General features: G+C 43.5%; 1 protein-coding gene and 9 pseudogenes across 3 annotated transcripts in view; 1 reads left to right on the plus strand and 9 right to left on the minus strand.

Moving 5' to 3' along the window:
* The window catches only part of LOC134909240 (tetraspanin-3-like), a 413,151-nt gene that overhangs the window by 60,583 nt on the left and 336,505 nt on the right, over positions 1-16,063 (plus strand). The gene's annotated exons all lie outside the window — the stretch shown is intronic.
* On the minus strand, positions 14,136-14,254 carry LOC134935015 (5S ribosomal RNA; annotated as a pseudogene).
* On the minus strand, positions 14,362-14,480 carry LOC134946664 (5S ribosomal RNA; annotated as a pseudogene).
* On the minus strand, positions 14,588-14,705 carry LOC134947343 (5S ribosomal RNA; annotated as a pseudogene).
* On the minus strand, positions 14,813-14,931 carry LOC134945208 (5S ribosomal RNA; annotated as a pseudogene).
* Positions 15,039-15,157, minus strand: LOC134941682 (5S ribosomal RNA; annotated as a pseudogene).
* LOC134933907 (5S ribosomal RNA) lies at positions 15,265-15,383 on the minus strand (annotated as a pseudogene).
* LOC134932281 (5S ribosomal RNA) lies at positions 15,491-15,609 on the minus strand (annotated as a pseudogene).
* LOC134948899 (5S ribosomal RNA) lies at positions 15,717-15,835 on the minus strand (annotated as a pseudogene).
* Positions 15,943-16,061, minus strand: LOC134944161 (5S ribosomal RNA; annotated as a pseudogene).

Consider the following 16,063-nt stretch of genomic DNA (forward strand, 5'->3'; position numbering starts at 1 on the left):
GTATAGACCCCATGGTCCTTTTGGAGCCCCAGCATCCTGTAGGACGTAAGAGAAAATAGGATTTTAATACCTACCGGTAAATCCTTTTTCTCCTAGTCCGTAGAGGATGCTGGGCGCCCATCCCAGTGCGGACTGTTCCTTGCAGTTGTTTTGAAACTGGTTATTTTTGGTTACACGTGGGTTGTGTATCAGTTATATTCAGCTTGTTGCTGTTGTTATTTCATACTGTTATCTGGTTTCCTGCTACTCCGGTTGTACGGTATGTTTGTGGTGTGGGCTGGCATGTTTCTCGCCCTTAGTTTAACAAAAATCCTTTCCTCGAAATGTCCGTCTCTCCTGGGCACAGTTCCTATAACTGAGGTCTGGGGGAGGGGCGTTGAAAGGATATGGCCCTATTACCTTAACCCTCGATGTGATGGCCTCTTAGACGTCTGGAGTGTAAACTTTTAGCCACAAGGTACATGCACAACACAAGCAGTAAAAATTCACACTGTTTATTATGAGGTTAACAAAAGTATATAAAAGAAAGGATTTAGGGCGTGTATATCCAAAGTCAATAACTAATTGGACAGAACACAAAAGGGGCTAACATAACATGATTGGCTAGGAACTGCCGCAGTGGAAGGATATGCATATATGGGTTTTCTACAAGTTTCTCAAAACATTTATCAAAGTCTGTAACAGGTTTCATCTGGTATAGAACTGTCCTTGAGAAGTCAGACACATACAAGCCTGGTATTGTATGAGGAGATAAAGGTAGCCAGGCACAGGGTAGCACAAAACACATAACAGTTCATATAGCATGTTTTAACCCTTCATTAGGGAGGTAGAAATATTCACTTTTACACTGTACTTATTATAAGGAAATTGATCATATAAAAAGTAATATTTACAAAGACAGAAGAGCTAACCCTTCAATCCCCTCTTAGAATCATGATTATTATATGACATGATTCTTGAGTGAGGCTCCTTTCTTGTTCCTCCAGTTCTTGAGATATTGGACATAATCGTCGGGTCCCTTACTATCAGAGGAGGTGACAGGACTGGTGGTTATATCATAGTACATCAGGGCCTTATCAATGCCTTTGGAGGTAAGTTTCTTTCCACAGGGAATTACACAATAAACTATAATGCCTACAAGAAATAAAGTTACAAGTATGAATATGCTTATTTGCACAATACCCTGGTGGGAAGGTTTTTAAATTTCTCCCTGTGGTGGTGTTAGATGTATAACAGGTATAGTTTCCAGGATATATGGTTATGGTGCTTCCTGGGTTGGGATTTTTTGACAATATGGGATATTCCCTTTTCCACATTTCGCACTGACTGTCATTTGTTTTGGTGTCATTAAAAAGGCTGAAAAAAAACAATTTTCCTGTTCTAGGGGTATATTAAGGGGCACTGTACCTAGGTGGGGCCTAGATTTGCCACAGACATAACAGTTGCTTTTATTGTGTTTGTTAGCACTATACTTCATCCATTCCAACCAAAATTAATGTCAGAGAAACCAGTTTCAATAGCTAGGGTGTCTTCAAAGGTAGGGTTAGTAATAGCCACCATATCTTTAGAAGTGGCAATATGGGGCTTTAAAGGTTTGTTTTGGGGATATTTGCTATATCTATTTTTTTTTTTTTTTTTGCAAATGATGGGCCATATTTCCAATCTGCTCCTGTATTCCACCCCACAGCTTCCCAGGAATTACAATTAGATCCATAATATCTAATGTCATAGTACCATTCGTCAGTAACACAAATATATACTGTCTCAGACATTCCTGATTTCCTCCTTTGTTGTATATAATATTTGTCATCAGCAATTTTGGGGAACATAAAATAGTCAAGGATATATGTGGCTACGTGTGTGTTAGAGGAATTATACCACAAGGTGGGGATCCCATTTGTTTGTGTGATGTCGACTTCACATATTGTGAGGTGAATGAGGGCCAGTAGGGCTATCGAGATAGTCCCCAGGATAGAGATAGGGGGCAGGTTCCTCATCTTCTTCTGTTCTTCTTTCTTCGCTAGGTGGGAGGTCAGGGCTGTCTGCCCCGGTTCGTACCTCACTGGAATCACTTGCTTCCCTCTCTAGGTCTGGTCTAGGAACCTTTTTTACTCGGGATTCATGGATCCAGGTAGGACTTTCCTCTGTCAGGACTGCTGTTCGGGTAACTGCTACGACCTCTGTCTCTGGACCATAGGTGAAGTCTCCTGGGCTCTTGTTCCTGGGGAGCACCTTCACCACGACTCTGTCTCTGACTTTAAAGGGGTGTGTAGGTTCCTGTGGATTCAAAGGGTTTTTACAAACAACCTCATGTTCAATTTCATTCAGTTTTGTTATCAGGGACCTGACATACTCTTCTCTGATGAGTTCTAGATCTCCTTCCTGTACTACTAGTGGTTTCTTAGCCCAGGGTGTAGGAAAAGGGTCTACCCATTAGTATTTCGAATGGGGAGTATCCTAGAGTTTTCTGTGGGGCATTCAAGATGCTGGTGTTTAGCTTTATTAGGGTTGTTCCTGAGGCAAGTGATGCATCTGCTAACATACTGGTCCACAAGTGACCTGGCACTAGCAACACAAAAATCATTGGTTAGTAGGAGGAGTGTTGTGGCTTCACCACGGTGACCAACACCACGGCACTGGGCAACGAGCAAAGGGGCACTGGACTGGGGTATACAGGGTTTCCCCTCTTTGCAGATTAATCCTGATTTAGGATTTTTCTGCAGAATTGGGTAAGTCCAGTCGGAGAGATCAGTATTAGTCGCAGCAGCTTGAAGTTGAGTGAGCAGATGGACGTTGTCAAGGGAGGGACATGCTCTAGTGAGTGCAATGAGTTCTGCAGCTTGCGCGGACTGATAAGGTATTGGTAGGGTTTCCAACACAGTATCAGGAAGGGTGACAATGGCATAGCCAGCCTGGTATGTATTGTCATTGGGCCTACTACAGGAGCCGTCAACAAAAACTATGTCTGCGCCTGGTATGGGAACGGGAGACATGTCAAGTCTGGGAGAAGTTTCAGCTTCAATGGAAGCAGCACAGTCATGTAGGTCGGGTGGTTCATCCTCGGGACCTTTCAAGCCTAAAAGGGCATTGAGAATGGGTGCAGGGCCAGAAGAACTAGCAGTGTACTTGATGGTAAGGGTAGGGTTACTCAAAAGGAGTACTTCATATCCACTAAGGCGTTGTGCTGACATGTGCTGTGTGTGTAAGCCTTTAAGTATTGCCAGGACATCATGTGTGGTGTGGAGTACTGTGATGTGGCCTAAAGTGAGGGTAGTGGCCATTTCTGCAACCATTGCACAGGCTGCCAAAGTCCTGAGGCAGGCAGGCATACCTTGCACAGACACTGGCATGACTTTGGGAAAAAAATGCCACGGGGCGCAACTTCCCTCCATGAAACTGTGTGAGCACCCCCGCCATGGTTTTACAATTGTCCCTTGCATATAGATGGAAAGGTAGTACATAATTGGGGAGGCCAAGTGCCGGACTTTTCATCAACATACATTTTAAACTTTCATATGCAGTTAACATTTCTTGTGACCATTGTACAGTTTTAGGTTTGTCCTTCAGTGTGGCTTGTCTCAAAATGTTATCATAATAAGAGCAATCAGATATCCACTGTCTGCAGTAATTTACCATACCCAGGAAGGACAATAGTTCCCTCTGGGTAGTTGGGGTGACCAGGCCCAATACAGACTGTATGCGTTGTGGACTGACTTTCCTCTCTCCCTGAGTGAGCACAAAACCTAAGTAATCAACATGCTTTTTACACCATTGCATTTTTATTTTGGACACCTTGTGTCCACATTCACAAAGCCAGTTTAGTAATGAAACACCATCCTCTCGGCAGGCCTCCTCAGTTTTACTACAGAGCAGCAGATCATCTGCATACTGTAGCAGGACTGAACCATGGTGAGGTTGCCAGGGCCTCAATGTGGCCTGGAGACAACAGGTGCGTCAATAATCTGCACCAGGTAAGTTGTTTACCCTCAAAAGAAAAGGCAAAAAGTAATTGTGTCTGTGAATCTACAGGTATGCTGAAAAAAGGCATTCTTCAAATCAATTACAGAGAAGAACGCAGCATCTGCAGGGATTGCAGAAATGAGTGAGTTTACATCTGGAACAATTGGTGCAATTGGGACAATTAGCTGATTGATCGCTCTGAGATCCTGTACAAATCTTATACTGCCATCAGCTTTGGCAACAGGGTTCACAGGAGTACAGTATGGTGATACAATATGTCTGAGAATACCCTGTTGTAAGAATTGCTGTATCATGGGGCGGAGACCTTCTATCTTTTCTGGTGAGAGGGGATACTGCATAAGTCAGAACACAAAACACTGGTTGTTGCACCGCTGTCCACTAAAAAGGGAATTTTACTTCCATTTATAATAAGTGGCAGCAGAGGTGAATCTTTACTATGACGGGAGAGTTGAATAAAGGCTGGGATGCCCTCCTCCGGGCCCCGTCAGTGCGCGGGGTCTTTGGAATCTTCCCTGACTGCGGGTTTGGTTCTGTCTGTCAAAGCGTCTGGAGTTCTGATAGTTATGAGTGGGTGGGGAAATGAGTAAGCTTTCTGAGTTAAGCAAAGGTAAGCCAGCGTCATCTGTCCAGCAGTCCTTTGCAAGCTTGGCGCAAATAAGATATACAGCCATCGAGGGTAATGGTGGGCTTGGGCAGCGTTTTACTATTATCTAAACTCTGGGTTATTGGTGCGTTAGGGATAGAGCTAGTGGACGCACCCTCCAGCAGTGAAGTTGGAGGCGATCCCATCTAGTGTGAAAGGGTTACTGCTGCCAAGAGATTTGTGTCTCTGAGCGCAGGATACATTGGAATGCAAGGGGGAGGGAGAGGGATTTCAAAGATTTATAGTTTCTCTGCAGCGTCGCTTCTGTGCTGTTGGAAACTGACATTTTTTCTTAAATCTCCATATAGAAAGGGTAATTACTGCCTTCCCGTAGGAATGGGTCCTGTCCTGCTTTCTCTATCCATCCCGCTAAATTATCCACCCATGGGTTAACTAAGTAATACTCTGAGGTAGAGTTGCGGGCGACATACATCTTGCATGTTTCCCCTGGTAAAGGTGGGGGGTAAATGACTGTCTTACTCTGACCCCCTCCCATAGTAAAAAATGCAATTTACACCAACGTTCTATGCAATTTTACAATAACAATGCAATTTACAATAACAATGCAATTTACAATAACTTTCTATGCATGCATCAGCTTAACCAGTTAATTAGTCATTGACAATATCACAATATTATCTGTATAGTGAGAACATGAAATCTTTTGACGAGTACGATACTTACCATTCGTACAAGATGTCAGAAAAATACAGCGTTTTAAACAGGAAGCAAGAAAAGTGTTTGAGTAAAGATATCTGGCAGACGAAAACTTACCAGCCGTCTGGACCAAATATAAGAACTTATCTCACTACAAACATACAAGTATAGACGATCAAATCGAGGTATAATCTACGTTACGTATAGACCCCAGGTCTATTTTAAGTATCCCAGATACTGACGTCTTTGGAGAATTGCGCTTGGACCCCGGGTCCTTTCTCAGACGTATCTTTAAGTCCCAGACATTAAAGATTCTATGGTATCCCTGATACCTGTTTTATGCTTTTACATAAAACTTCGTAATATTAAGTCCCGGACTTAAATATTACCTTGTCACGTGTTCCCGGAACACTGACACGGATTCAGCTTCAGTGTATGACCGCAATCCCGCATAGCAAAGACAGACAATAAATTCTCTATCTTTACCATTCAGGGACGATCACTGAATCCCGGACATAGCCCCCAGCTGAAAGGATATGGCCCTATTACCTTAACCCTCGATGTGATGGCCTCTTAGACGTCTGGAGTGTAAACTTTTAGCCACAAGGTACATGCACAACACAAGCAGTAAAAATTCACACTGTTTATTATGAGGTTAACAAAAGTATATAAAAGAAAGGATTTAGGGCGTGTATATCCAAAGTCAATAACTAATTGGACAGAACACAAAAGGGGCTAACATAACATGATTGGCTAGGAACTGCCGCAGTGGAAGGATATGCATATATGGGTTTTCTACAAGTTTCTCAAAACATTTATCAAAGTCTGTAACAGGTTTCATCTGGTATAGAACTGTCCTTGAGAAGTCAGACACATACAAGCCTGGTATTGTATGAGGAGATAAAGGTAGCCAGGCACAGGGTAGCACAAAACACATAACAGTTCATATAGCATGTTTTAACCCTTCATTAGGGAGGTAGAAATATTCACTTTTACACTGTACTTATTATAAGGAAATTGATCATATAAAAAGTAATATTTACAAAGACAGAAGAGCTAACCCTTCAGGCGTAGAGGGAGGAGCCAGCTCACACCCAGTCAAAGTCTTCTTAGTGTGCCCAAGCTCCTGCGGATCCCGTCTATACCCCATGGTCCTTTTGGAGTCCCCAGCATCCTCTACGGACTAGGAGAAAAGGATTTACTGGTAGGTATTAAAATCCTAATGTATAATGTATAATATATAATCTATAATATACCACAACAACCACCTAGGTGGAAGGTGCACTCACGCCCAGAAATTAGTCTCTGAAGTCACTTGTAAATTCAGTATATTTTTATTCGGGTTCACTGTTGATGCCGTATTTCATCGACGTTTCGGTCCTTATGCGGACCTTTATCAAGATTGGCACTTAAATCACCTATACAATCAGAAACAGTTACAATTAATATGTATAAGAACCCAGATTTATTCAACACCAACACCACCAGTGCCTCCCAGGCCCTGAAGACTGTCACAAAAACCAGAAAACGTATTAAAAAGCTGTTTTTTTATATATGTAAAAAAGAGATACTTGGAAATAATCCACGTGTGATGAAAGAGACTCCTCCACCGTTAGGACTATCTGTTTAGATAGGCAAATGATTACCTGGACGGCAAGCCAGATCACTCAGATGTGTGGAATGGCCTTCAAAGTTGGCAACATGCCTGATCACATAATGAAGTTAAAAAGCCTATAACGTAGGGGAAGCTGCAAGGCGTAGTCACCTATTAGATAAATAACAGAGTAACTACACCATAAGAAAATACACTAACAACGTCATTTTGGAAAAGATCATACCTAGTTACATGTAGAAATAGCTCATGGCAGCTTGTGGGCTCTGTACATGTGTCAGACACTCAGTCTGTAAGGAGGCACAACAGGAAAAAATAATCACCAACCGTAATCATGTGTCAGAAGGGAGCTGCAGGAGAACCATACTCACTGCTCAAGTGTCCAGAGCCAAATGGAAGCTGCATAAAGTTCAGCCTCAGCTGAGCACTATTTAAGGATCAACCACAGGAAGTGCCAATTAGGGAGATTAGTATAAACCCAGTCTCTCATTAACTGATCACCTCTCAGATAACTAACTCAGACCAACTGGGAAAAACGTTACAGGGTTCACAGGACAGGCAGTGGCTATCGCTAACGCACGGCTACTTAAATGAGTGTATTTTAACGATTTAGAAGGGCAACTGCCGGAGACGCGTCTTTTGCGTTCCACCGACCGGAACACCATGCGTTCCATTCCGCGGAAGTGGCGCTGGCCGGAAGTCTCTGCGTTCCACTCGCGGAAAGAACCGTAATTAGGCTTATCCACTGGCTAATGTTTAAAGGAGGTGTACAACCTAGAGGGGGGTGTTCTCAGAGAATGAACACTCCCCCAGGTGGAATCATCAATGTACAGGTTCACTCATAGCTCACAGGGACTCGGAGGTATACCGGAGGTCTCCTCACGTATAATCCTGGATTAACCTATGTGTAGCCTGTCAATCACCACAGAAGAAAAAGAGTGCAAATGTAAATAATGATCCATAATATGAAATGTCAAAAATGTCAAAAATGACATAAGAGGGCACCAGATCAAATGACCACAACTCACCCTACGCATACAAACTAACATATATCTGATCAACAAAGGCAAATTGAATACTGATGTGAGTGTAATATCTTTATAGTAATACATTGGTATAATGTAGTAAAAGATTTTAAATGAATATATATATAAAATCAATATAGAGGGGCACTCACCAGAAATTTGCATTTAAAACAAGCATTGACTTTTAATGCATACTCATCATAATAATGTTTCAAACGAATGATTCAATTGTATATCGACGTTTCGATCCCTCAGGATCATCATCAGGAAATTGCAACAGATACAGCATCCACAGCAGGTTACATCTGTTCATATGCACCAACATCAAGTGATCAATGCCTAGCAGGTCTCCTAAATACCCCCAGTGACTTCAGAACAACCAGCATTTTCAATTAGCTAATTAACTTCATGGAACATTCCAATAGTGGGAAGGGGCAATTTGCTCCATAAACCCTACATCTACTTCCTTCATCGGGATATCCAGATCAAGGACAGATCAAGTCCATATTCAACGTAAAAAAATATTGAAGGAATTATTTTCATTCAGACCCTTCGGAGAAATTGTCCCCAAGCGATAGATCCATCTTGATTCCAGCTTCTTAAGAAGCTGGAATCAAGATGGATCTATCGCTTGGGGACAATTGGGGACAATTTACGTTGAATATGGACTTGATCTGTCCTTGATCTGGATATTCTAGTTATTAGGTTTTTTCCAAATCTAAGCATACTTACCAGCACGTTTTTTTAATTTTTAATTACTAGATATTGATATTTGATATTATATGTGTTGTACTCTGTTACACATGTGGTGGTGGGTTTATTTCATTTAGGCACACACTGTATGTAATTGGAGTTGATTTGTTTTTTTGTTTATGTTCTTATATAAGTTTATGTATATTTATTTGAATTGTGGTAACTTCTTACTAGAGGGTCTCCTGACACTGTCAGTGCCTTCTGTCTTAGTAATCAATGCCCCTATGGGTTAATCGATACCATTATTTATACAATTATCAGTATCACCATACCCATGTGGTTTATGGTGTCTGGAGTAGTAATATAAAATAATAAAAAATTGTTTTAATTTTTTTTTATTTATTAGCCATGGAACAAAAAAGTTTACATTCCCAGGGATTGTTCTCCAGCAGTGCTGGATATGTGTTAAATACGTTGTATACATAACCCTCATGCCATAGCACGTCCCGAAGTGGCTGTGAAGATTGACACAGCACTCCTTCGTTTCGTACCCAGGGCAACCGTTGCCATGAGATCAGTGCTCAGTAATAGAGTACGGCTAAAACCGGAAGTGACGCGGGTAGGCGTTGCGGAAGCACCATGCGTTCCATCTGTGTCTGGTGGAACGCACGCGAGCGGGCTGGATCAGGAGCGTGTCGGCGCAACATGTGGACAACGGTGTGCAATAGGATGTCCTTGCGCGCATTGGATAATGTAGAGTGCGCTCTGTGTAATACGGAATGCAATGCACATGGATACAACTCCAGCTGCTCCTCTGACTGGATTAATGATCAGTTTGGCTGCTGGTAAGTGCTATTGACGTGGGGGTTTGTTTACCTTTTTGTCCCGATGAAGGAAGTAGATGTAGTGGGTTTATGGAGCAAATTGCCCCTTCCCACTATTGGAATGTTCCATGAAGTTAATTAGCTAATTGAAAATGCTGGTTGTTCTGAAGTCACTGGGGGTATTTAGGAGACCTGCTAGGCATTGATCACTTGATGTTGGTGCATATGAACAGATGAAACCTGCTGTGGATGCTGTATCTGTTGCAATTTCCTGATGATGATCCTGAGGGATCGAAACGTCGATATACAATTGAATCATTCGTTTGAAACATTATTATGATGAGTATGCATTAAAAGTCAATGCTTGTTTTAAATGCAAATTTCTGGTGAGTGCCCCTCTATATTGATTTTCTATATTTTGGAGTCTGGACTTTGCACTGGACCTCTCGGGAGTCACCCCAGTCGTTGTTCTATTGGTTTGGTGAGAGTGCGACCATATCTGGAAATATATATATATATATATATATATATTATACCCTGTTGCAAAGCCGATTACTGAGGCCTTAACAACTATGCTGGTGTTAGACGTGCATCTGGTATCCACCATTAGTGCAGTAGGACTGCAGTGCTATTTTTTTTAAGTGCCATCCTGTCTGACACTTCCGTATATGTCCAGTGGTACGGCCATTTAACTCCAGTGATTTTGCCGTATAATTCCAATGATTTGGACCTATAATTCCAGTGCGAATTGTTTGTGTCGCTTGGCTTAGTCATACAGCTACCTCATTGCACCTCTTCGACATCTTTGCATGAGGTGCTGCTTGGGGCCTAGTTTTTGAAAAGTGCCATCCTGTCTGACACTGCCGTATGAGTCCTGGGGTACTGCCATATAAGCCTACCAATTGCAGATTATTTTTAAAATGACAGGGGCGTGCTGGAGATGCTGTCAGTGGACCGAACAATTGCGGCCCACTCTCGACATTCAGCCACTGCGTGACACTACTAGATGGGCTAGGTGGTTGTGTCGCCTAGCTTAGTCATACAGCAACCTTGGTGCACCTTTTTTTTTTTTTCTTTGCATCATGTGCTGTTTGGGGCCTAGTTTTTGAAAAGTGCCATCCTGTCTGCCACTGCAGTGCCACTCCTATATGGGCCAGGTGTTTGTGCCGCACACTTCTGTCGCTTAGCTTGGCCATCCAGCTACCTAATTGCACCTCTTTTTCTTCTTTGCATCATGTGCTGTTTGGGGGCTAGTTTTTGAATAGTGCCATCTTGTCTGCAACTGCAGTACCACTCCTGGATGGGCCAGGTGTTTGTACCGCACACTTGTGTCACTTAGCTTGGTCATACAGTACAACTCGGTACAACTTTTAGGCCTAAAAACAATATTGTGAGGTGTTCAGAATAGACTGGAAATGAGTGGAAATTTAATAATACCATAGGAGCAAAATTACCCCCAAATTCTGTGATTTTAGCTGTTTTTATGTATTGATTTTTTTTTCAAAAATCACCCAGATCCAAAACACGAAAGTGGAATTAGAACCAAAACGAAAACACAAAACACAAAAAGTACCAGCCGCACATTTCTAGTTCTTAGGCTTTGTATACTACAGTGTATTTAGAGTACCGGGAGGCATGGGCCCAGAGAAGAGTTAGGGGTCACCTGGCGGAATGCTGGGGGGGACTGAGCACAACAAGCCCCTTGCAGGCTCGGTGGCGAGCTGCACTCTCCACAGGTTCGATTCCCACTCGATGGGTGGCGTGGACACCCACGAGTGGGAATAGCCCCTGCTAGTCGGCATGCTGACTGTTGGGATTTAGAGGGAGGCGGGATATAGCCATTGGTAATGTGACTGGCGGTCTCCTGACGTTCTGATGAAATCTTTTACCTCCCATGGAGCGAGACTGCCTTTTGATTCTTAATTCCAGGATGAAAGGTCACTTGAAACTGGAATGCTAGAAAAGAGTAGTGACCAATGAGCTTGTTGAGAAATAATATAGTGTTAAAGTATAGGAGATTTTTATTATCTGTATAGATGGTGGTAGGAAACCTCAATATCTCAAGAAGCGATTTCCATTCTTGGAGCATCAATTTCATAGCGAGGAGTTCATTTTTACCTATGGCATAGTTAACTTCTGCTGGCAAATATTTCCAGGAGTAAAATCTGACTGCTAGGGCATTGACCTCCAGGAAAAATGGTACAGACTGATCTGGTTGGCCGATCACTGGTGTAAAAATAAAGACTGTTTTAGTCATTGGGAAGACATTTGAGCTACTTAGGGCCAATTGGGCTGGGTCTGCCCCCTTATAAGTCAGGACCTTGAGAAGAGCAGTGAATGTAGAGTAACCTTGAATGAACCTTCTGTAATACTTTACAAAGCCTAGAACGCGTTGAATACTCTTCAAGGTAGTTGGCTGGGGACAATTGAAGATGGACCTTCAACTGATCCATCTCCAAACCAGATATGGAAATAATAGGGTGGTCTTCAGTATGCCGGCTGTCGGGATCCCGGTGCACAGTATACCTGCGCCGGAATCCCGACAGCCGGCATACCGACACTTTATTCTCCCTCGTGGGGGTCCACGACCCCCCTGGAGGGAGAATAAAATAGTGTAGCACGCCACCGTGCCCGCAGCGTGGCGAGCGCAGTGAGCCCGCAAGGGGCTCATTTGCGCTCGCCACACTGTCGGTAAGCCGGCGGTCGGGCTCCCGGCGCCGGTATGCTGGTTGCCGGGAGCCCGACCGCCGGCAGACCGTACTACACCAGAAATAATATATCCCAGAAAGGGTATGGATTTGACTCCACAGGGCCCGGCTCCGCCAGTGGAGCCCCAGCGTCATGCGGTGGATTTTGTAGAGGCCGGTGACGACTTCTGTTCCTGGGAACTAGCTGCGTTGTGCAGCTTCTTTCCTCTGCCCCTACCTCTGGCAAGAAAGGACGCACCTCGGACTTTCTTGTTTCTTTGTGAACGAAAGGACTGCATTTGATAATGCAGTGCTCTCTTAGGCTGTGAGGGAACATAAGGCAAAAAACTTGACTTTCCAGCTGTAGCTGTGGAGACCAGGTCCGAGAGACCTTCCCCGAACAATTCCTCACCCCTGTAAGGTAAAACCTCCATATGCCTTTTTGAGTAGGCATCACCTGTCCATTGCCGAGTCCACAGGACCCTTCTGGCAGAAATCGACATGGCGTTTATTCTAGAACCCAGTAGACCAATGTCTCTTTGAGCATCTCTCATATGTAGGACAGCGTCTTTTATATGCACCAGGGTCAATAATACAGTACCCTTATCTAGGGTATCCAATTCCTCAGATAAGGAATCCATCCATGCCGCTACAGCACTACACACCCAGGCCAACGCAATTGCCGGTCTTTGTAAGGTACCCGAATGTGTATAAATGGACTTCAGGGTAACCTCCTGTTTGCGTCAGCAGCATCTTTGAGGGTAGCCATATCCTGGGACGGCAGGGCTACCTTTTGGATAAGCGTGTTAAAGCTTTGTCCACCCTAGGGGAGGATTCCCATCGTAACCTATCCGTTGGCGGGAAAGGATACGCCATAAGAATCCGTTTGGAAATCTGCAGTTTTTTATCTGGAGATTCCCAAGCTTTTTCACATAACTCATTCAGTTCGTGTGAGGGGGGAAAAGTTACCTCAGGCTTCTTTCCCTTATACATATACACCCTCGTGTCAGGGACAGGGGTTTCCTCTGTGGTGTGCAAAACATCCTTTATTGCTATAATCATATATCGAAGGGATTTAGCCAATTTTGGCTGTAACTTTGCATCATCGTAATCGACACTGGAGTCAGAATCCATGTCTGTATCTGTGTCAACAATTTGGGATAGTGGGTGCTTATGAGACCCTGACGGTCCCTGCGACATAGGGTCAGGCATGGGTTGAGACCCTGACTGCCCCAATGCATCAGCCTGGTCAAATCCTTTATGCAAGGAATTAACATTATCATTTAAAACCTTCCACATATCCATCCAATCAGGTGTCGGCGCCGTCGGCGGAGACACCACATTCATTTGCTCCTGCTCCTCTCCCACATAGCCTTCCTCATCAGACATGTCGACACAAGCGTACCGACACACCACACAAACAGGGAATGTCCTTTCTGAAGACAGTTCCCCCACCAGGCCCTTTGGAGAGACAGAGAGAGAGAGAGAGTATGCCAGCACACACCCCAGCGCTATAATATCCCAGGAATAACACAGTAACTTAATGTTAACCAGGTAGCTGCTGTATGTTATAGTTTTTGCGCCTAATTATGTGCCCCCCCCCCCTCTCTTTTCAACCCTCTTCTACCGTGTATCAGCAGGGGAGAGCCTGGGGAGCTTCCTCTCAGCGGTGCTGTGGAGAAAAAATGGCGCTGGTGAGTGCTGAGGGAGAAGCCCCGCCCCCTCGGCGGCGGCGGCCTTCTGTCTCGCTTAAACTGTAATGTTGGCGGGGTCTCATACATATATACAGTGCCCAGCTGTATATATGTGTTCTTTTTGCCAATATGAGGTCCCAAATGCTGCCCAGGGTGCTTAGCTTCTAAGATCAGATAAGATTGGGCATTTCCAGTGTGGTGTGGTTGTAGATGTGCTTTGTGATTTCTATTAGAGCTTTTCTACTTCTAACTACTGGTACATAAAGGAATACATTTGAAATAGGAATGCATCCACAGAACGGTGTTGGCAGTATAAAAATACCTACAGCACCTTGTATTTCCAGGTGGTCTCCCATCCAAGTACTAACCAGGACCGACACTGTTTAGCTTCCAAGATCAGATGAGATTGGGCGTATCCACCGTGGTGTGGCTGTAGACAAAATTTGTTATTTCTGTTAGAGCTTTTCTACTTCTAACTACTGGTACATAAATGAATAAGTTTAAAAATGGAATTAATCTAAAGAACAGTGTTGGCAGTACAAAAATACATACAGCACGTTGTAATCCCAGGTGGGCTCCCTTCCAAGTACTAACCATGCCCAACACTGCTTAGCTTTCAAGATCAGAGGAGATTGGGCGTATCCAGTGTGGTTTGGCTGTAGATAAGCATTGTGGTTTCTGTTAGAGCTTTTCTGCTTCTAACTACTGGTACATAAATGAATAAGTTTGAAAATGGAATACCTCAACAGAACGGTGTTGGCAGTATAAAAATACCTACAGCACCTTGTATTCCCAGGTGGTCTCCATCCAAGTACTAACCAGGCGCAACACTGCTTAGCTTCCAAAATGAGAGGAGATTGGGCGTATCCAGTGTGGTATGGCTGTAGATGAGCTTTGTGGTTTCTGTTAGAGCTTTTCTACTTCTAACTACTGGTACATAAATGAATAAGTTTGAAAATGGAATGCATCAAAAGAATGGTATTGGCAGTGTAAAAATACCTACAGCACTTTGTATTCCCGGGTGGTCTCCCATCCAAGTACTAACCAGGCCCAACACTGCTTAGCTTCCAAGATCAGAGGAGATTGGGTGTATCCAGTGTGGTGTGGCTATAGATGAGCTTTGTGGTTTCTGTTAGAGCTTTTCTACTTCTAACTACTGGTACATAAATGAATAATTTTGAAAATGGAATGCATCAAAAGAATGGTATTGGCAGTATAAAAATATCTACAGCACCTTGTATTCCCAGGTGGTCTCCCATCCAAGTACTAACCAGGCCCAACACTGCTTATCTTCCGAGATTAGATGAGATTGGGCGTATCCAGTGTGGTGTGGCTGTAGATGAGCTTAGTGGTTTCTATTAGAGCTTTTATACTTCTAACTACTGGTACATAAATAAATAAGTTTGAAAATGAAATGCCTCTACAGAACGGTGTTGGCAGTATAAAAATACCTACAGCACCTTGTGTTCCCAGGTGGTTTCCCATCCAAGTACTAACCAGGCCCACCACTGCTTAGTTTCCAAGATCAGAGGAGATTGGACGTATCCAGTGTGGTGTGGCTGTAGATGAGCTTTGTGGTTTCTGTTAGAGCTTTTCTACTTCTAACTACTGGTACAGAAATCAATAAATTTGAAAATGGAATGCCTCAACAGAACAATGTTGGCAGTATAAAAATATCTACAGCACCTTGTATTCCCAGGTGGTTTCCCATCCAAGTACTAACCAGGCCCACCACTGCTTAGTTTCCAAGATCAGAGGAGATTGGGCGTATCCAGTGTGATGTGGCTGTAGATGAGCCTTGTGGTTTCTGTTAGAGCTTTTCTACTTCTAACTACTGGTACATAAATTAATAAGTTTGAAAATGGAATGCATCAATAGAACGGTGTTGGCAGTATAAAAATACCTACAGCACCTTGTATTCCCAGGTATTCTCCCATCCAAGTACTAAGCAGTCCCAACAATGCTTAGCTTCCAAGATCAGATGAGATTGGGCATATCCAGTGTGGTGTGGTTGTAGATGTGCTTTGTGATTTCTGTTAGAGCTTTTCTACTTCTAACTACTGGTACATAAAGGAATACATTTGAAATAGGAATGCATCCACAGAACGGTGTTGGCAGTATAAAAATACCTACAGCACCTTGTATTTCCAGGTGGTCTCCCATCCAAGTACTAACCAGAACCGACACTGCTTAGCTTCCAAGATCAGATGAGATTAAGCATATACAGTGTGGTGTAGCTGCAGATGA

This window comes from Pseudophryne corroboree, chromosome 1 (genome assembly GCF_028390025.1).
Source record: "Pseudophryne corroboree isolate aPseCor3 chromosome 1, aPseCor3.hap2, whole genome shotgun sequence".
NCBI lineage: Eukaryota > Metazoa > Chordata > Amphibia > Anura > Myobatrachidae > Pseudophryne > Pseudophryne corroboree.